Source organism: Arachis stenosperma, chromosome 7, assembly GCF_014773155.1.
Source record: "Arachis stenosperma cultivar V10309 chromosome 7, arast.V10309.gnm1.PFL2, whole genome shotgun sequence".
Taxonomy (NCBI): Eukaryota; Viridiplantae; Streptophyta; class Magnoliopsida; order Fabales; family Fabaceae; genus Arachis; species Arachis stenosperma.
The window spans coordinates 42,448,659-42,470,291 of record NC_080383.1 but is presented as its reverse complement, the minus strand read 5'-3'; the positions used below and the strand labels follow the sequence as shown (position 1 = coordinate 42,470,291).

Genomic DNA, 21,633 nt, shown 5'->3' with positions numbered 1-21,633 from the left:
AGGCAAAAGCTTCCACTTCCGAGTCATGGGAGAAGGAGAGATTCATCTCCAAGAGCCACCAAGACCACTTCTATGATGTTGTGGCAAAGAAGAAAGTGATCCATGAGGTCCCTTTCAAACTCAAGAAGAATGAGTATCCGGAAATCCGACTTGAAATTCAAAGAAGAGGTTGGGAAGTCATAGCCAACCCCATACAACAAGTTGGAATTTTAATGGTTCAAGAGTTCTATGCCAATGCATGGATCACTAGAAACCATGACCAAGGTATGAACCCAAGTCCGAAAAACTATATCACCATGGTTAGGGGGAAATACTTGGATTTTAGTCCGGAGAATGTGAGGTTGGCGTTTCATTTGCCTATGATGCAAGGTGATGAACACCCCTACACAAGAAGGGTCAACTTTAACCAAAGGTTGGACCAAGTCCTTATGGACATATGTGTGGAAGGCGCCCAATGGAGAGTAGACTCCAAAGGCAAGCCAGTCCAACTAAGAAGACTGGACCTCAAGCCTGTAGCTAGAGGATGGTTGGAGTTCATTCAAAGATCCATCATCCCTACAAGCAACCGATCTGAAGTTACTGTGGATCGGGCCATCATGGTTCATAGCATCATGATTGGTGAAGAAGTAGAGGTTCATGAAGTCATCTCCAATGAACTCTACAAAATAGCTGACAAGCCTTCATACATGGCACGGCTAGCATTCCCTCACCTCATATGCCATCTATGTTATTCAGCTGGAGTTATCATAGATGGAGATGTCTCCATTGAAGAAGACAAGCCCATTACCAAGAAAAAGATGGAGCAAACAAGGGAAGCTCCTCACGGCCTCCAAGAAGAACATGAGGAAGTGCATCATCAACAAATGCCTCACCTTGTCTGTGGTATTCCGAGTAGGATTCCGTTCATGAATGACTGTGACGTGCTTCAAACTTTAACCTGCTGGGCGTTAGTGACAAACGCAAAAGAGGGATTCTATTCCAGTAGGAGCGGGAACCAACCGGTGATTGGCCGTACTGTGACAGAGTGCGTGCATTAGCTTTCACTGCGAGGATGGGATGTAGCTATCAACCATGGGTGATGCCTCCAGACTGGTTAGCTGTGCGAGTGACAGCCGCACAGGTTATTTCCCCGAGAGGAATGAAAGTAGCCACAGCTGATAGTGAACCCCTATACAAAGCTTGCCATGGAGAGGAGTAAGAAGGATTGAGTAGAAGCAATGGGATAGCAGGCGTCCGAGAGCTCTACAGCATCTCCATTCCGCTTATCTGAAATTCCTACCAATGAATCTGCATAAGTATTTCTATCCCTTTTATTATTCCTTTTTATTAAAACAATCCAATTATCACTATTACAAATGTTTAATCCGCCTAACTGAGATTTGCAAGGTGACCATAGCTTGCTTCATACCAACAATCTCTGTGGATTCGACCCTTACTCACGTAAGGTTATTACTTGGACGACCCAGTACACTTGCTGGTTAGTTGAACGGAGTTGTGAATTCCACCAGAGCCATAATTAGAACATTGATCACAAATGATACAAGAATTTGAATCACAATTTCGTCCACCACATGGTCACTGGCATCACACATTAATTCAAATGGCAATGTCCAGTTTGGTGCAGAGATTATTGGTGCAGTGACCAATTTAGCTTTTAGGGTCTCAAATGCCTGCAGACACTCTTTATCAAAGACAAATGGCGTGTCAGCAACTAACAGATTGCTCAGAGGTTTGGCGATTTTCGAAAAATCTTTTATAAACCTCCTATAAAATCCTGCATGCCCCAGAAAGCTTCTGATTGCCTTAACATTGGCAGGTGGTGGTAATTTTTCAATTACCTCTACCTTAGCTTGATCCACCTCTATCCCCTTGTTCGAGATTTTGTGCCCAAGGACAATTCCTTCAGTCACCATAAAATGACATTTTTCCCAGTTTAAAACCAGGTTAGTCTCTTGGCATCTTTTCAGAACAAGTGCTAAATGATTAAGGCAGGAACTGAATGAGTCTCCAAATACTGAAAAGTCATCCATGAAGACTTCCAGGAATTTTTCCACCATATCAGAGAAAATTGAGAGCATGCACCTCTGAAAGGTTGCAGGTGCATTGCACAGGCCAAATGGCATCCTTCTGTATGCAAATACTCCAGATGGGCATGTGAATGCCGTTTTCTCCTGATCCTGGGGATCTACTGCAATTTGATTATAACCTGAATATCCATCCAGGAAGCAGTAGTATTCATGACCTGCTAGTCTTTCTAGCATCTGGTCTATGAATGGTAAAGGAAAGTGATCCTTTCTGGTGGCTGTATTGAGCCTTCTGTAATCAATACACATACGCCACCCTGTAACTGTTCTTGTAGGAACCAGTTCATTTTTTTCATTGTGAACCACTGTCATGCCACCTTTCTTAGGGACAACATGGACAGGGCTTACCCAGGGGCTGTCAGAAATAAGATAAATAATCCCAGCCTCTAGTAATTTAGTGACCTCCTTCTGCACCACTTCCTTCATGGCTGGATTCAGCCGCCTTTGTGGTTGGACCACTGGCTTGGCGTCACCTTCCAATAGGATCTTGTGCATGTATCTAGCTGGGCTAATGCCCTTAAGATCACTGATGGACCACCCAAGAGCTGTCTTGTGTGTCCTTAACACTTGAATTAGTGCTTCCTCTTCCTCTGGCTCTAAGGTAGAGCTTATGATCACAGGAAAGGTATCACTTTCCCCCAGGAATGCATATTTTAGGGAAGGTGGTAATGGTTTGAGCTCGGGTTTAGGAGGTTTTTCCTCTTCCTGAGGGATTTTCAGAGGTTCTACTATTCTCTCTGATTCCTCTAGATCAGGCTGAACATCCTTAAAGATGTCCTCTAGCTCTGATTCGAGACTCTCAGCCATATTGACCTCTCTTACCAGAGAGTCAATAATATCAACACTCATGCAGTCATTTGGGGTGTCTGGATGTTGCATGGCTTTGACAACATTCAACTTGAACTCTTCCTCATTGACTCTCAAGGTTACTTCCCCTTTTTAGACGTCAATGAGGGTTCGGCCAGTTGCTAGGAAAGGTCTTCCTAGAATGAGAGTTGCACTCTTGTGCTCCTCCATTTCCAGCACCACAAAGTCAGTAGGAAAGGCAAATGGCCCAACCTTGACAATCATGTCCTCAATCACGCCTGATGGGTATTTAATGGAGCCATCAGCAAGTTGAAGACATATCCTGGTTGGTTTGATTTCTTCAGTTAAACCAAGCTTTCTGATAGTAGATGCAGGTATTAGGTTGATACTTGCCCCAAGATCACATAAAGCTTGCTTGGTACAAGTACCTTCTAATGTGCATGGTATCATAAAGCTCCCAGGATCTTTAAGCTTCTCAGGTAAGATTTTCAGAATGATTGCACTGCATTCTTCAGTGAGGTAAACTTTTTCAGTCTCCCTCCAATCCTTCTTATGACTTAAGATCTCTTTCATGAACTTAGCATAAGAGGGTATGTGCTCAAGTGCTTCTGCAAACGGGATCTTTATTTCAAGAGTCCTGAGATAGTCTGCAAAGCGGGCAAATTGCTTATCCTGTTCCGCTTGGTGGAGTTTTTGAGGATAAGGCATTTTGGCTTTGTATTCCTCAACCTTAGTTGCTGCAGGTTTATTACCTACAGAAGTGGGTTGGGAAGCCTTTTTAGAAGGGTTGTCATCAGCACTTGTATGTGACTGATCCCCCACTGGCATTTGAATGCCAGGGGTGGAAGCTGGAGTGTCGTTAGACGTCACCTCCTTATTTGTTACTGGCGTCTGAACGCCAGAACCATGCTCCCTTTGGGCATTCAACGCCGGATTCATGCTTGTTTCTGGCGTTGAACGCCAGGAATAAGCATGGGCTGGGCGTTCAGTGCCAGCATTATTCTTCTCTGGGCTCTGATTGTCCTCAGAGGGATTTTGAGTAGCCATTTGTTCATTTCTTGGCTTCCTGCTGCTTTGAAGTGAGGTATTTAATGTTTTCCCACTTCTTAATTGAACTGCTTGGCATTCTTCTGCTATTTGTTTTGACAGTTGCTTTTCTGTTTGCTTTAACTGTACTTCCATATTCCTGTTAGCGATTCTTGTTTCCTATAGTATTTCCTTGAATTCGGCTAGCTGCTAAGTTAGAAAGTTTAATTGCTGATTGAATTCATTAGCCTAATCTACAGGACTGAGTTCAGCAGTTACTGTTTTAGCTTCTTCTTTCATGGAAGATTCACTGCTTAGGTACAGATGCTGATTTCTGGCAACTGTATCAATAAGCTCTTGAGCTTCTTCAATTGTTTTTCTCATATGTATAGATCCACCAGCTGAGTGGTCTAGAGAAATTTGAGCTTTTTCTGTAAGCCCATAGTAGAAGATGTCTAATTGCACCCACTCTGAAAACATTTCAGAGGGGCATTTTCTTAGCATATCTGTGTATCTCTCCCAGGCATCATAAAGGGATTCATTATCTCCTTGTTTGAAGCCTTGGATGCTTAGCCTTAGCTGTGTCATCCGTTTTGGAGGGAAATAGTGATTCAGGAATTTTTCTGACAGCTGCTTCCATGTTTTTATGCTGTTCTTAGGTTGGTTATTTAACCACCTCTTAGCTTGATCTTTTACAGCAAATGGAAACAGTAATAATCTGTAGACATCCTGATCCACTTCCTTATCATGTACTGTGTCAGCAATTTGTAAAAATTGTGCCAGAAACTCTGTAGGTTCTTCCTGTGGAAGACCGGAATACTGGCAGTTTTGCTGCACCATGATAATGAGCTGAGGATTCAACTCAAAGCTACTAACTCCAATGGAGGGTATACAGATACTACTCCCAGATGAAGCAGTAGTGGGGTTAGCATATGACCCCAGAGTCCTCCTGGACTGTTCATTTCCACTTAATTCCATGATGGAACAAGGGAGATGATATGTATGTTGATATTATTTATTTTATAGAAGTGGAATAAATAAAAACGGAATATAAAAAAAATTGAAAATATTTTGTGAAAATTTTTTTTTGAAAAGTTTTGAAATTGAAATCTGAATTTTATATAAAAATTTCGAAAATGTAGTTTTAAAATTAGTTAGAAAAGATATTTTTTTTGAAATTTGAATTTTATGATGAAAGAGAAAAACACATAAAAGACACAAGACTTAAAATTTTTAGATCTAATGCTCCTTATTTTCGAAAATTTTGGAGGGAAAACACCAAGGAACACCAAACTTAAAAATTTTAAGATCAAGACACAAGAAAAACTCAAGAACACCTTGAAGATTCACAAGAACAACAAGAACAAAAGGAAGAACACCAAACTTAAAATTTTTAGAAAACTTTAATAAAATTTTCGAAAATTATGAAAAGATTAACAAGAAAACACCAAACTTAAAGTTTGGTACAAGATTAAATCAAGAAAAATTATTTTTGAAAAAGGATTTTAAAAAGAAGATGCCCAATTGCCAAGAACATAAGACAACGCTATAACCAACTAAGTTAAAAATGTAATGTATTTTAAAGATGTATTATTTTTATGGATAAAATAAATTTTTGAAAACTAATGTTTTGAAAAAGCACAAGAAAAACAAGAAAAGACACAGAACAAGAAAAACTAAAGATCAAACAAGAAAAATTGACAAGAACAATTTGAAGATCAAGGAAAAACAAGAACATGCAACTCGAAAATTTAAAGAAAAATATAAAATATGCAATTAAAAAGGGATAATAAAAGATGCAATTCTAGTGAAAAGAGGATAAATTCTTCCTAATCTAAGCAACAAAATAAACCTTTAGTTGTTCAAACTCGAATAATCCCCGGCAACGGCGCCAAAAACTTGGTGTACGAAATCTTAATCCCAATTATTAAAATCAAAATTTCTTATGATCTCATACTACTAACCAGCAAGTGCACTGGGTCGTCCAAGTAATACTTTACGTGAGTAAGGGTCGATCCCACGGAGATTATTGGTTTGAAGCAAGCTATATTTATTTTATTAATCTTAGTCAGGATGCCAAAAAGGTTATTTGGATTTAATTGTAAGAAGTAAAAGTATTTGGAATAAGTAATTGTTACTTTATTAATGAAGAATATGTTGGGGTTTTGGAGATGCTTTGTCCTTTGAACTTCAACTCTTCCTTGAAATCCTTCAACACACGCAAGACTCCTTCCATGGCAAGCTGTATGTAGGGTGTCACCATTGTCAGTGGCTACCTCCCATTCTCTCAGTGAAAACGGTCCAGATGCTCTGTCACAGCACGGCTAATCAGCTGTTGGTTCTCGATCATGTTGGAATAGGATCCATTGATCCTTTTGCGTTTGTCATCACGCCCAGCAATCGCGAGTTTGAAGCTCGTCACAGCCATTCAATCCTTGAATCCTACTCGGAATACCACAGACAAGGTTTAGACTTTCCGGATCCTCAAGAGTGGCCGCCATCAATTCTAGCTTATACCACGAAGATTCTGATTAAGGAATCTAAGAGAAGCTCATTCAATCTGATGTAGAACGAAGATGGTTGTCAGGCACACGTTCATGAATCTGAGGAAGGTGATGAGTGTCACGGATCATCACCTTCTTCATGTTTAAGCGCGAATGAACATCTTAGATAGGAACAAGCGTGTTTAAATGGAAAACAAAAGGGATTGTATTAATTCATCGAGACGCTGCAGAGCCCCTCACCCCCAACAATGGAGTTTAGAGACTCATGCCACCAAAAAGTATGTAATTCAGATCTGAAAATGTCATGAGGTACAAAATAATTCTCTAAAAATTGTTTAAATAGTAAACTAGTAACCTAGGTTTGCAAAATGTGAGTAAACTAAGATAATTGGTACAGAAATCCACTTCTGGGGCCCACTTGGTGTGTGCTGGGGCTGGGACTAAAGCTATCCACGAATTGAGGCCTTTCTTGGAGTTGAACTCCAAGTTATAACGTGTTTTGGGCGTTCAACTCCGGATCATGACGTATTTCTGGCATTTAACTCCAGACAGCAGCATGTACTTGGCGTTCAACGCCAAGTTACGTCGTCTATCTTCGCGCAAAGTATGGACTATTATATATTGCTGGAAAGCCCTGGATGTCTACCTTCCAACGTCGTTGAGAGCGCGCCAATTGGACTCCTGTAGCTCCAGAAAATCCATTTCGAGTGCAGAGAGGTCAGGATCCAATAGCATCAGCAGTCCTTTTTCAGCCTAACTCAGATTTTTGCTCAGCTCCCTCAATTTCAGCCAGAAAATACCTGAAATCACAGAAAAACACACAAACTCATAGTAAAGTCCAGAAATATGATTTTTGCCTAAAAACTAATAATATTCTACTAAAAATCAATTAAAACATGCTAAAATCTACATGAAATTGCCCCCAAAAAGCGTATAAAATATCCGCTCATCAGCTGCCAATCGCCCAACTCACCAAGTCCAGTGCCCAAATGGTTGCCTTGTTCCAAGGAATCCAAAGGCCAGCGCCCAAAAGTGAAACCCAGTACCTTCGATAAGCAAGCAAGGAAGGGCGCGCTACTTCAAGAGCTGGCGCCTAGCGCCAGTGAAGTTTATTTCACGGGCGTCCAAGACTGGCGCCAACTTCAAGGTGAATTTTCACTCGCAAGTCCAAAATGCATCCAAGTTAGGTGCCAATATCCCAAGTCCAGCCCCAGACCCATGACCCTCTTCCAGGAAGCTCTAATTTAGCCCAAATATTCAAGATTTGAATGATTATTTATTACTAATTTCTTCTAGAAAGATAAGATTTAGTTTTAGGTTAAATTTGAATTATTATTTTAGTTATCTTATCCTTCCAAAGATAAGATTAAATTTTGTTTGAATTTGAATTCTAGGATAGAAATTAGGATATAAATAAGTGAACGATGGTTCATAGAAAAAATTACATGATCTATTATCCAACATCTCATTCACTAGCTTTTCTTTTTCTGTTTATCATGAGTAAGTAAACCTCATCTGTTAAGGTTAGGAGCTCAATTTGATTTTCATGGATTGATAATGTGATTGTTTCTTTTATTTTGATTAATGCATTAATACTATTCAAGAATTGAGTTTCGTTCTTCATCTTAATGGTTAGAAATATTGAAAAATATTCTAAATGTATCTTAGATTCTATAATTACTTTGAGAAATTTAATATCGGAATTAGCTTCAATCTCTTTCTCTTAATTTTTCAATTTTGCTAGGAATAGTATTATGAAAGTTGTGCAACGTTAAATAAGAATTGTGCTTAATCTTTTTTCTTAATTAGTTGACCAAGGAATTAGCGATTAAATAAGTTAAAGAAAAATTAAATTTTCATGAATCACAGCAATTTGATTATATATGATTTTTTGTGAAAATATTTTGCATGAATCACAATAAATAAACATGATGATTTTCTTTTCTAGAAATTAAACAACTCCGAAGCCTTAACATCTTATTCACTATTTACTTTTCTAAATTCACAAGCATTCATTCATTCATACCAAACACTCTCCTTTATTGCTCTTTATTATTTTAAGATTCACATCCTTCCTCTTGCAAATGTTCGGCCGATCTAATTAGAAAATTCGATTAGAAGTTTGTTTGCTCAATTCTTTAATCCTTATGGGAATGATATCCACCCATTATAGTATTATTTGAAGCGATTTAGTGCACTTGCCAAGATTAGTGTCATCAAGTTTTTGACGCCTCAAAAGATGAGAATTAAAAGCGCTGAGTGATAATGATATGTTGGCTATCACTTACAATGGCCAAAGAATAGAAGGAAGAATTGGGGATGTGATGGGAGACAGTAGTGGAGTTTTTGGTTTTATGCAAAATCATAGTGCAGATTCTGTAGCAAAAAAGAGGGCTCAGCTTAAGCAATTATCTAGAAGTAAGGGGAGGGAGGGGGGAGGCGGCAGCTAAGGCGGGGGGAAAGAGGGGTCATTAGAGGCCGAAGAGGACAACACTTTGAAGAATTAATGTCTCATAGAGGGAGAAGAATTGCTGAAGGAAGGTGGTGCCAACCTTAATATTACACCCCAAGGCTTATCAGGATGATTATGTAGAATTGTTGGAGTTTGAAAAAACTTCTGACAATTCATAACATGCAAGAGATCGAAAAATCTCATTTTCTCGAGGTATTATTTTTATGAGAAACTAAGAATAGTGCCTTGTTTGTTAGTGTTTAGTGTAAGAAAGTGGGGTTTGATGAAGTGCATTATGTTGAACTACAGGTTTTGTCAGGAGGTTTGGCGTCGACTTGGAGGAACAGAGTTTCGATGGTAGTGGAGAGAGATGCTGATTTCTATATAAAATTTAGATGGGTGGACAATGTGATGAGTAAGTGATGAGCGGATAATTTATACGCTTTTTGGCATTGTTTTTAGTATGTTTTTAGTATGTTTTAGTTAGTTTTTATTATATTTTTACTAGTTTTTAGTTAAAATTCACTTTTCTGGACTTTATTATGAGTTTGTGTGTTTTTCTGTGATTTCAGGTATTTTCTGGCTGAAATTGAGGGACCTGAGCAAAAATCTGATTCAGAGGCTGAAAAGGACTGCAGATGCTGTTAGATTCTGACCTCCCTGCACTCGAAGTGGATTTTCTGGAGCTACAGAAGCCCAATTGGAGTTAAACGCCGGAACTGGCACAAGAATGGGAGTTAAAACGCCCAAACTGGCACAAAAGCTGGCGTTTAACTCCAAGAGAAGTCTCTACACGAAAATGCTTCAATGCTCAGCCCAAGCACACACCATGTGGGCCCGGAAGTAGATTTTTATGTCATTTACTCATTTCTGTAAACCCTAGGCTACTAGTTCTCTACAAATAGGACCTTTTGCTATTGTATTTTCATCTTAAGATCTTTGGATCATTTTAGATCTTTTGATCATCTTTGGACGTCTAGTTCTTAGATCATTGGGAGGCTGGCCTTACGGCCATGCCTAGACCTTGTTCTTATGTATTTTCAACGGTGGAGTTTCTACACACCATAGATTAAGGTGTGGAGCTCTGCTGTACCTCGAGTATTAATGCAATTACTATTGTTCTTCTATTCAATTTAGCTTATTCTTGTTCTAAGATATCACTTGTTCTTCAACTTGATAAATGTGATGATCCGTGACACTCATCATCATTATCACCTATGAACGTGTGCCTGACAACCACCTCCGTTCTACCTTAGTTTGAGTGGATATCTCTTGGATCCCTTAATCGGAATCTTCATGGTATAAGCTAGAATTGATGGCAGCATTCAAGAGAATCTGGAAGGTCTAAACCTTGTCTGTGGTATTCTGAGTAGGATTCAATGATTGAATGACTGTGACGAGCTTCAAACTCCTGAAGGCTGGGCGTTAGTGATAGACGCAAAAGAATCAATGGATTCTATTCCAACCTGATTGAGAACCGACAGATGATTAGCCGTGCCGTGACAGGGTGCAATGAACATTTTCACTGAGAGGACGGGACTGTAGCCACTGACAACGGTGATGCCCAACATACAGCTTGCCATAGAAAGGAGTAAGAAGGATTGGATGAAGACAGTAGGAAAGCAGAGAGACGGAAGGGACAAAGCATCTCCATACGCTTATCTGAAATTCTCACCAATGAATTACATAAGTATCTCTATCTTTATGCTTTATTCGTATATCACTCATAACCAATTGAATCTGCCTGACTGAGATTTACAATATGACCATAGCTTGCTTCATACCAACAATCTCCGTGGGATCGACCCTGACTCGCGTAAGGTTTATTACTTGGACGACCCAGTGCACTTGCTGGTTAGTTGTGCGAAGTTGTGAAATTATGTTTAGACCATGGTATTGAGCACCAAGTTTGTGGAGCCATTACCGGGGACTGTTTGAGTTGTGAAAAGAATGAATCACAATTTCGTGCACCAAGTTTTTGGCGCCGTTGCCGGGGATTGTTGAGTTTGGACAACTGACGGTTCATTTTGTTGCTTAGATTAGGTATTTTTTCTTCAGAGTTCTTAAGAATGAATTCTAGTGTTTCAAGGTGATGTTCTTATCATCACCAAAGCTGATTGATCCTCATCAATTTAGCTCTTGAATGCAATGTCCTGCTGAAGCTTGGCTAGCCATGTCTAATTTCTTTAGACTGAAGCTTTAGACTAACATTGCATGATTCCTGGAATTCTCATTAAGAATTTTGATATCTTTATTTTCTTTTCCACTTAATTTTCGAAAAATCCAAAAAAATTATAAAATCATAAAAACCAAAAAATTTTTGTATGTTTCTTGTTGAGTCTAGTGTCTCATTTTATGTTTGGTGTCAATTGCATGTTTCTATTCTTCTTGCATTCATGCATGTGTCTTCACTAATCTTCAAGTTGTTCTTGATGATTTCCTTACTCTGATCTTTAAATTCTCTTGACTTGAGTGTTTTGTTGTTTCTTATATGCATTCTCATTTTGTTAGTGTCAGTAGTATACAAACTTCTAAGTTTGGTGTCTTGCATGCATTGTTTATTTGATTTTAGTTGCATTTTGATTATTCCTCATTATTAAAAATCCAAAAATATTTTTAATTTGTGTATTTTCAAGTCAATAATACAGAGAATTGAAGATTCAGAACATACAGCAGAGGAATTATACAGAAAAGGCTGGACGTTCAAAATGCCCAGTGAAGAAGGAAAACTGGCGTTTAAACGCCAGCCAGGGTACCTGGTTGGGCGTTTAACGCCAGGATGTCACAAGAGGGTAGTGTTTTGGGCGTTAAACGCCAGAATGTGCACCATTCTGGGCGTTTAACGCCAGGATGGCACAAGAGGGAAGATTTTGTTTTTAATTCAAATTTTTTTCAAGTTTTCAAAATTTTTCAAAATCAAATCTTTTTCAAATCATATCTTTTCAATCAAATATTTTTCAAAATCAATTTCTTTCCATTTTCAAAAATACTTGCTATCAATTAATGATTTGATTCAATATTTCAAGTATGTTGCCTTTACTGTTGAGAAAGGTTTAATGTTTGAATTATATCTTTTCTTGTTAGCCAAGTCATTAATTTTTAAAATCAAATCTTTTTAAATTGTTTTTCAAATCATATATTCTCAATCACATCTTTTTAAAACCATAACTTTTCAATCATATCTTCTTAATCACATCTTTTTCAAAATAGTTTTCAATCATATCTTTTTTATTTCTAATTTCAAAATATTTTTCAAAAATCACTTGATTTCTTTTCCACTCTTAGTTTTCAAAAATCAATTAGTATTTTTCAAAATATTTTAAAAATCTTTTTAATTTATTTTCGAAAATTTCTTCCCCTCTTCTCACATTCTTCTGTTTATGGACTAACATTACTCCCTAATGCACAATTCGAACTCCATCTTTCCTTGATAAGTTCGAATTTTCTACCTCCTCCTTCTAATTTTCTTTTCCTCTGACACCTCAAGGAATCTCTATACTGTGACATAGAGGATTCCATATTTTCTTGTTCTTTTCTCTTTCATATGAGCAGGAGCAAAGACAAAAGCATTCTTGTTGAGGCTGATCCTGAACCTGAAAGGACCTTGAAGCGAAAGCTAAGAGAAGCTAAGGCACAACTCTCTATAGAGGATCTAACGGAAATCTTCAAAGGAGAAGACATGGCAGCCGAAAACAACAACAATGCCAACAATGCAAGGAAGGTGCTGGGTGACTTTACTGCACCTACTCCCGACTTCTATGGGAGAAGCATCTCTATCCCTGCCATTGGAGCAAACAACTTTGAGCTTAAGCCTCAATTAGTTTCTCTAATGCAACAGAATTGCAAGTTCCATGGACTTCCATTGGAAGATCCTCATCAATTTTTAGCTGAATTCTTGCAAATCTGTGACACTGTCAAGACTAATGGGGTTGACCCTGAGGTCTACAGACTTATGCTATTCCCTTTTGCTGTAAGAGACAGAGCTAGGATATGGTTGGACTCACAACCTAAAGAAAGCCTGAACTCTTGGGAAAAGCTAGCCAATGCCTTCTTGGCAAAGTTCTTTCCACCTCAAAAATTGAGTAAGCTTAGAGTGGAAGTCCAAACCTTCAGACAGAAGGAAGGTGAATCCCTCTATGAAGCTTGGGAAAGATACAAACAATTGATCAGAAAGTGTCCTTCTGACATGCTTTCTGAATGGAGCATCATAGGTATCTTCTATGATGGTCTGTCTGAACTGTCCAAGATGTCATTGGATAGTTCTGCTGGAGGATCTCTTCATCTGAAGAAGACGCCTGTAGAAGCCCAAGAACTCATTAAAATGGTTGCAAATAACCAATTCATGTACACTTTTGAAAGGAATCCTGTGAGCAAATGGGACGAATCAGAAGAAAGGAGTTCTTGAGATTGATACTCTGAATGCCATATTGGCTCAGAACAAAATATTGACTCAGCAAGTCAATTTGATTTCTCAAAGTCTGTCTAGAATGCAAGCTGCACCAGGCAGTACTAAGGATGCTTTATCTGAAGAAGAAGCTTTTGATCCTAAGAACCCTTCAATGGAAGAGGTGAATTACATGGGAGAACCCTATGGAAACACCTATAATTCTTCATGGAGAAATCATCCTAATCTCTCATGGAAGGATCAACAGAGACCTCAACAAGGTTTCAACAACAATAATGGTGGAAGAAACAGGTTTAGCAATGGCAAGCCTTTTCCATCATCTTCTCAGCAACAGACAGAGAACTCTAAGCAGAGCCACTCTGACTTAGCAACCATGGTTTTTGATCTAATCAAAACCACTCAAAGTTTCATGACTGAAACAAGGTCTTCCATTAGAAACTTGGAGGCACAAGTGGGTCAGCTGAGTAAGAGAGTTACTAAACTTCTTCCTAGTACTCTTCCAAGCAATACAGAAGAGAATCCAAAAGGAGACTGCAAGGCCATTAACATGATCCACATTGCCGAACTAGGAGAGGTGGATGAGGCAGTGAACACCACTGAGGAAGACCTCAATGGACGTCCACTGGCCTCCAATGAGTTCCCTAATGAGGAACCATGGGAATCGGAGGCTCACACTGAGACCATAGAGATTCCATTGGATTTACTTCTGCCATTTATGAGCTCTGATGAGTATTCTTCCTCTGAAGAGGATGAGTATGTCACTGAAGAGCAAGTTGCCAAGTACCTTGGAGCAATCATGAAGCTAAATGACAAGTTATTTGGTAATGAGACTTGGGAGAACGAACTTCCTTTGCTCACCAAAGAACTGGATGACTTGTCTAGGCAGAAATTACCTCAAAAGAGACAAGATCCTGGAAAGTTCTCAATACCTTGCGCCATAGGCACCATGACCTTCAAGAAGGCCTTGTGTGACCTAGGGTCAAGTGTAAACCTCATGCCTCTCTCTGTAATGGAGAAGCTAGGGATCTTTGAGGTACAAGCTGCAAGAATCTCACTAGAGATGGCAGACAATTCAAGAAAACAAGCTTATGGACTTGTAGAGGATGTTCTGGTAAAGATTGAAGACCATTACATCCCTGCTGATTTCATAGTCCTAGAGACTGGGAAGTGCATGGATGAATCCATCATCCTTGGCAGACCCTTCCTAGCCATAGCAAAGGCTGTGATTGATGTGGACAGAGGAGAATTGATCATTCAAGTGAATGAAGAATCCTTTATATTTAAGGCTCAATGATATCCCTCTGTCACCATGGAGAGGAAGCATGAAGAGTTTCTCTCTAAACAGAGCCAAACAGAGCCCCCACAGTCAAACTCTAAGTTTGGTGTTGGGAGGCCACAACCAAATTCTAAGTTTGGTGTTGAACCCCCACATTCAAACTCTAAGTTTGTTGTTGGGAGGTTCCAACATTGCTCTGAGTATCTGTGAGGCTCCATGAGAGCCCTCTGTCAAGCTACTGACATTAAAGAAGCTCTTGTTGGGAGGCAACCCAATGTTATATTTAATCTATTTTCCTTTGTTATTTTATGTTTTATGTAGGTTGATGATCATGAGAAGTCACAAAATCAATTGAAAAAGCAAAAACAGAATGAAAAACAGAAAGGAAAACAGCACACCCTGGAGGAAGATCCTGCTGGCGTTTAAACGCTAGTAAGGGCAGCAAATGGGCGTTTAATGCCCAGTCTGACACCATTCTGGGCGTTTAACGCCAGAAAGGGACACCAGACTGGCGTTAAACGCCAGGAAAGGGCAAGAAGTTGGCGTTAAATGCCAGAAATGGGCACCAGCCCGGCGTTTAACGCCAGAATTGGCATAGAGAGCATTTTTGCTCGCCACTTGGTGCAGGGATGAATTTTCCTTGACACCTCAGGATCTGTGGACCCCACAGGATCCCCACCTACCCCACCACTCTCTCTCTTCTTCACCCATTCACCAATCACCTCAACACTTCTTCCCCAAAAACCCCTCACCTATCAAATCCCATCTTTCTCTTCACCACTCACATCCATCCTTCATAAAACCCCACCTACCTCACCATTCAAATTCAAACCACTTTCCCTCCCAAACCCACCCTCCCATAGCCGAAACCTACCCCTCTCTCCACCCCTATATAAACCCATCTTCACCCCTTCATTTTCACACAACCTAAACACTACTTCTCCTCCTTTGGCCGAACCACAAAGCCATCTCCATCTCCTCTATTTCTTCTTCTTCTACTCTCTTCTTTCTTCTTTTGCTTGAGGACGAGCAAACCTTCTAAGTTTGGTGTGGTAAAAGCATTGCTTTTTTGTTTTTCCGTAACCATTTATGGCATCTAAGGCCAGAGAAACCTCTAGAAAGAGGAAAGGGAAGGCAAAAGCTTCCACCTCCGAGTCATAGGAGATGGAGAGATTCATCTCAAGGGTGCATCAAGACCACTTTTATGAAGTTGTGGTCTTGAAGAAGGTGATCCCCGAGGTCCCTTTCAAACTCAAAATGAGTGAATATTCGGGGATCCGACATGAGATCCAAAGAAGAGGTTGGGAAGTTCTTACCAACCCCATTTAACAAGTCGGAATCTTAATGGTTCAAGAGTTCTATGCCAATGCATGGATCACCAAGAGCCATGATCAAAGTGTGAACCCGAACCCAAAGAATTGGCTTACAATGGTTCGGGGGAAATGCTTAGATTTTAGTCCGGAAAATGTAAGGTTGGCATTCAACTTGCCCATGATGCAAGGAGATGAACACCCTTACACTAGAAGGGTCAACTTTGATCAAAGGTTGGACCAAGTCCTCATAGACATTTGTGAAGAGGGCGCTCAATGGAAGAGAGATTCAAGAGGAAAGCCGGTTCAACTGAGAAGGCATGACCTCAAGCCCATGGCTAGGGGATGGTTGGAGTTTATCCAACGCTCAATCATTCCCACTAGCAACCGGTCTGAAGTTACTATAGATCGGGCCATCATGATTCATAGCATCATGATTGGAGAGGAAGTAGAAGTTCATGAGGTTATAGCCCAAGAACTCTATAAGGTGGCGGACAAGTCCTCTACCTTGGCAAGGTTAGCCTTTCCTCATCTCATTTGTCACCTCTGTTATTCAGTTGGAATTGACATAGAGGGAGACATCCTCATTGATGAGGACAAGCCCATTACTAAGAAAAGGATGGAGCAAACAAGAGATCCCACTCATCATGAAATCCCTGAGATACCTCAAGGGATGCACTTTCCTCCACAAAACTGTTGGGAGCAAATCAACACCTCCCTAGGAGAATTGAGTTCCAACATGGGACAACTAAGGGTGGAGCACCAAGAACATTCCATCCTCCTCCATGAAATTAGAAAAGATCAAAGAATCATGAGAGAGGAACAACAAAGGCAAAGAAGAGACATTGAGGAGCTCAAGCACTCCATAAGATCTTCAAGAGGAAGAACAAGCCGCCATCACTAAGGTGGACCCGTTCTTTAATTTCCTTGTTCTTTATTTTCCTGTTTTTCGAATTTTAATGCTTATGTTTATCTATGTTTGTGTCTTATGATCATTAGTGTCTTAGTGTCTATGCCTTAAAGTTATGAATGTCCTATGAATCCATCACCTTTCTTGAATGAAAAATGTTCTTAATTGAAAAAGAGAAGAATTGCATGAATTTTGAATTTTATAACAGATTAATTATTTTGATGTGGTGGCAATACTTTTGTTTTCTGAATGTATGCTTGAACAGTGCATATGTCTTTTGAATTTGTTGTTCATGAATGTTGGCTCTTGAAAGAATGATGATAAAGGAGACATGTTACTGAGGATCTGAAAAATCATAAAAATGATTCTTGAAGCAAGAAAAAGCAGTGAATTCAAAAAAAAAAAAGAGAAAAACGAAAAAAAAAACAAAAAACGAAAAGAAAAAAAAAGAAAGAAATAAAGTTGTGATCCAAGGCAAAAAGAGTGTGCTTAAGAACCCTGGACACCTCTAATTGGGGACTCTAGCAAAGCTGAGTCACAATCTGAAAAGGTTCACCCAATTATGTGTCTGTGGCATGTATGTATCCGGTGGTAATACTGAAAGACAGAGTGCTTTGGGCCACGGCCAAGACTCATAAAGTAGCTGTGTGGTGGACGAAATTGTGATCACATGTTCTTTATACTTTGATGAGTTTACTCTTAGGGCACTGTTTATTTTCACAACTCCGTTCAACTAGCCAGCAAGTGTACTGGGTCGTCCAAGTAATACCTTACGTGAGTAAGGGTCGAATCCACAGAGATTGTTGGTATGAAGCAAGCTATGGTCACCTTGTAAATCTCAGTTAGGCAGAATAAAATTGGATTATGGGTTTTCGAAAATTAATAAAAAGAAATAATAAAAGGGATATAATACTTATGTAGATTCATTGGCATAGGAATTTCAGTTAAGTATATGAAGATGCTGTATGGCTCAGGGACGCCTGCTTTCCCACTGCTTCTACTCAATCCTTCTTACTCCTTTCCATGGCAAGCTTTGTATAGGGGTTCACCATCAGCGGTGGCTACTTTCAATCCTCTCGGGAAAATATCCTATGCGGCTGTCACTCGCACAGCTAATCATCTGGAGGCATCACCCATGGTTGATGGCTACATCCCATCCTCGCAGTGAAAACTAATGCTCACGCACTCTGTCACAGTACGGCTAATCACCGGTTGGTTCCCGCTCCTACTGGAATAGAATCCCTTGATTCTTTTGCGTCTGTCACTAACGCCCAGCAGGTTGCAAGTTTGAAGCACGTCACAGTCATTCATTACCGGAATCCTACTCGGAATGCCACAGACAAGGTGAGACTTTCCGGATTCCCAGGATCCTACTCGGAATACCACAGACAAGGTGAGACTTTCCGGATCCTCATAAATGCCGCCATCTATCTAGCTTATACCACGAAGATTCTGTTGGGGAATCTAAGAGATACACATTCAAGCTCCGTTGCATGTAGAACGGAAGTGGTTGTCAATCACGCGCGTTCATAAGTGAGAATGATAATGAGGGTTATCTAACTCATCACATTCATCATGTTCTTGGGTACGAATGAATATCTTGGAATAAGAATAAGAGAGTTTTGAATAAGAGAAAATAGAACTTCATTAATACTTGAGGTACAGCAGAGCTCCACACCCTTAATCTATGGTGTGCAGAAACTCCACCGTTGAAAATACATAAGTGAAAGAGGTTCAGGCATGGCCGAATGGCCAGCCCCCTAAATGTGATCAATAGCCTCTTAGGATGAAGAATAAAACAAAACTGAGACCAAAGATTCCTAATACATTAGTAAATCATCCTATTTATAATAAACTAGCTCCTAGGGTTTACATGAGTAAGTAATTGATGCATAAATCCACTTTCGGGGCCCACTTGGTGTATGCTTGGGCTGAGCTTGATCAATACACGAGCTAAGGCTTCTCTTGGAGTTGAACTTTGAGTTATGACGTGTTTTGGGCGTTCAACTCCGGATCATGACGTTTTTCTGGCGTTTAACTCCAGACAGCAGCATGAACTTGGCGTTCAACGCCATGTTACGTCGTCATTCTTCGAATAAAGTATGGACTATTATATATTGCTGGAAAGCTCTGGATGTCTACTTTCCAAGGCCATTGAGAGCGCGCCAATTGGAGTTCTGTAGCTCCAGAAAATCCATTTCGAGTGCAGGGAGGTCAGATTCCAACAGCATCAGCAGTCCTTTTGTCAGCCTTTTTCAGAGTTTTGCTCAAATCCCTCAATTTCAGTCAGAATTTACCTGAAATCATAGAAAAACACACAAACTCATAGTAAAGTCCAGAAATGTGAATTTAACATAAAAACTAATGAAAACATCCCTTAAAGTAGCTTAAACTTACTAAAAACTACCTAAAAACAATGCCAAAAAGCGTATAAATTATCCGCTCATCACAACACCAAACTTAAATTGTTGCTTGTCCCCAAGCAACTGAAAATCAAATAGGATAAAAAGAAGAGAATATACTATAAATTCAGAAATATCAATGAATATTAATTATAACTAAATGAGCGGGACTTGTAGCTTTTTGCTTCTGAACAGTTTTGGCATCTCACTTTTTCCTTTGTAGTTTAGAGGGATTGGCGTCTCTGGAGAACTTAGAATTTGGGATAGTGCTATTGACTTTCTTAGTTAAGCATGTTGATTCTTGAACACAGCTACTTATGAGTCTTGGCCGTGGTCCTAAGCACTTTGTTTTCCAGTATTACCACCGGATACATAAATGCCACAGACACATAACTGGGTGAACCTTTTCAGATTGTGACTTAGCTTTGCTAAAGTCCCCAGTTAGTGGTGTCCAAAGCTCTTAAGCACACTCTTTTGCCTTGGATCACGACTTTAACCACTTAGTCTCAAGCTTTTTTTTTTTTTGCTTGGACCTTCATGACACAAGCACATGGTTAGGGACAGCTTGATTTAGCCGCTTAGGCCTGGATTTTATTTCCTTGGGCCCTCCTATCCATTGATGCTCAAAGCCTTGGATCCTTTTTACCCTTGCCTTTTGGTTTTAAGGGCTATTGGCTTTTTCTACTGCTCCTTCTTTTTCTATATACTCTTTTTAGCCATTTTTTTTCACTGCTTTTTCTTGCTTCAAGAATCAATTTCATGGATTTTTCAGATCATCAATAACATTTCTCTTTGTTCATCATTCTTTCAAGAACCAACAATTTTAACACTCATAAACAACAATATCAAAAGACATATGCACTGTTCAATCATTCATTCAGAAAACAAAAAGTATTGTCACCACATCAATATAATTAAACTAAATTCAATAATAATTTTGAAATTTATGTACTTCTTGTTCTTTTGAATTAAAACATTTTTCTTTTAAGAGAGGTGAGGGATTAATGGATTTTATTCATAGCTTTAAGGCATGGTTACATACTAGTGATCATGAAATGAAGACACAAAACATAGATAAACACAATAATTAAAAACCGAAAACAGAAAGAAAATAAAGAACAAGGAATGAATCCACCTTTAGTGGCGTCTTCTTCTTGAAGGACCAATGATGTTCTTCAACTCTTCTATGTCCCTTCCTTGCCTTTGTTGCTCCTCCCTCATTGCTCTTTGATCTTCTCTTATTTCTTGGAGAATGATGGAGTGCTCATGATGTTCCACCCTTAGTTGTTCAACATTATGGCTCAAATCTTCTAAGGAGGTGTTGAGTTGCTCCCAATAGTTGTTGGGAGGAAAGTGCATTCCTTGAGGCATTTGTTGATGATGAACTTCCTCATGTTCTTCTTGAGGACCGTGAGGAACTTCTCTTGATTGCTCCATCCTTTTCTTGGTGATGGGCTTGTCTTCTTCAATGGAGACATCTCCATCTATGATAACTCCAGCTGAGTAACATAGATGGCAAATAAGGTGAGGGAAGGCTAGCCGTGCCATGTGTGAAGGCTTGTCAGCTATTTTTGTAGAGTTCATTGGAGATGACTTCATGAACTTCCACTTCCTCTCCAATCATGATGCTATGAATCATGATGGCCCGATCCACAGTAACTTCAGATCGGTTGCTTGTAGGGATGATGGATCTTTGGATGAACTCCAACCATCCTCTAGCTACAGGCTTGAGGTCCAGTCTTCTTAGTTGGACTGGCTTGCCTTTGGAGTCTATTCTCCATTGGGCGCCTTCCACACAAATGTCCCTAAGGACTTGGTCCAACCTTTGATTAAAGTTGACCCTTCTTGTGTAGGGGCGTTCATCACCTTGCATCATGGGTAAGTGAAACGCCAACCTCACATTTTCCGGACTAAAATCCAAGTATTTCCCCCTAACCATTGTGAGATAATTCTTTGGGCTTGGGTTCATACCTTGGTCATGGTTCCTAGTGATCCATGCATTGGCATAGAACTCTTGAACCATTAATATTCCAACTTGTTGCATGGGGTTGGTTATGACTTCCCACCCTCTTCTTTGGATCTCATGTCGGATTTCCGGATACTCATTCTTTTTGAGCTTGAAAGGGACCTCAGGGATCACCTTCTTCTTTGCCACAACATCATAGAAGTGGTCTTGATGGCTCTTGGAAATGAATCTTTCCATCTCCAATGACTCGGATGTGGAAGCTTTTGCTTTCCCTTTCCCTTTTCTTGAGGAAACTCCGGCCTTAGGTGCCATTGGTAATGGAAAAACAAAAAAAGCTTATGCTTTTACCACACCAAACTTAAAATTTGCTCGTCCTCGAGCAAGAAAGAAAGAAGAGTAGAAGAAGAAGAAGAGAATATGGTAGAGAGGGGGAAAGGTAGGTTCGGCTATGTGGGAGAAGAAGGGGTTATTGTTGTGTGAAAATGAAGAAG

General features: G+C 39.7%; 1 non-coding gene across 1 annotated transcript; it reads right to left on the bottom strand.

Annotated features, from left to right (window-relative positions):
• Positions 1-12,957: 12,957 nt before the first annotated feature.
• On the bottom strand, positions 12,958-13,065 carry LOC130942321 (small nucleolar RNA R71). Its single transcript, XR_009070896.1, has one exon. It is a non-coding gene; the product is annotated as a small nucleolar RNA R71 (small nucleolar RNA).
• Between the last annotated feature and the right edge of the window lie 8,568 nt (positions 13,066-21,633).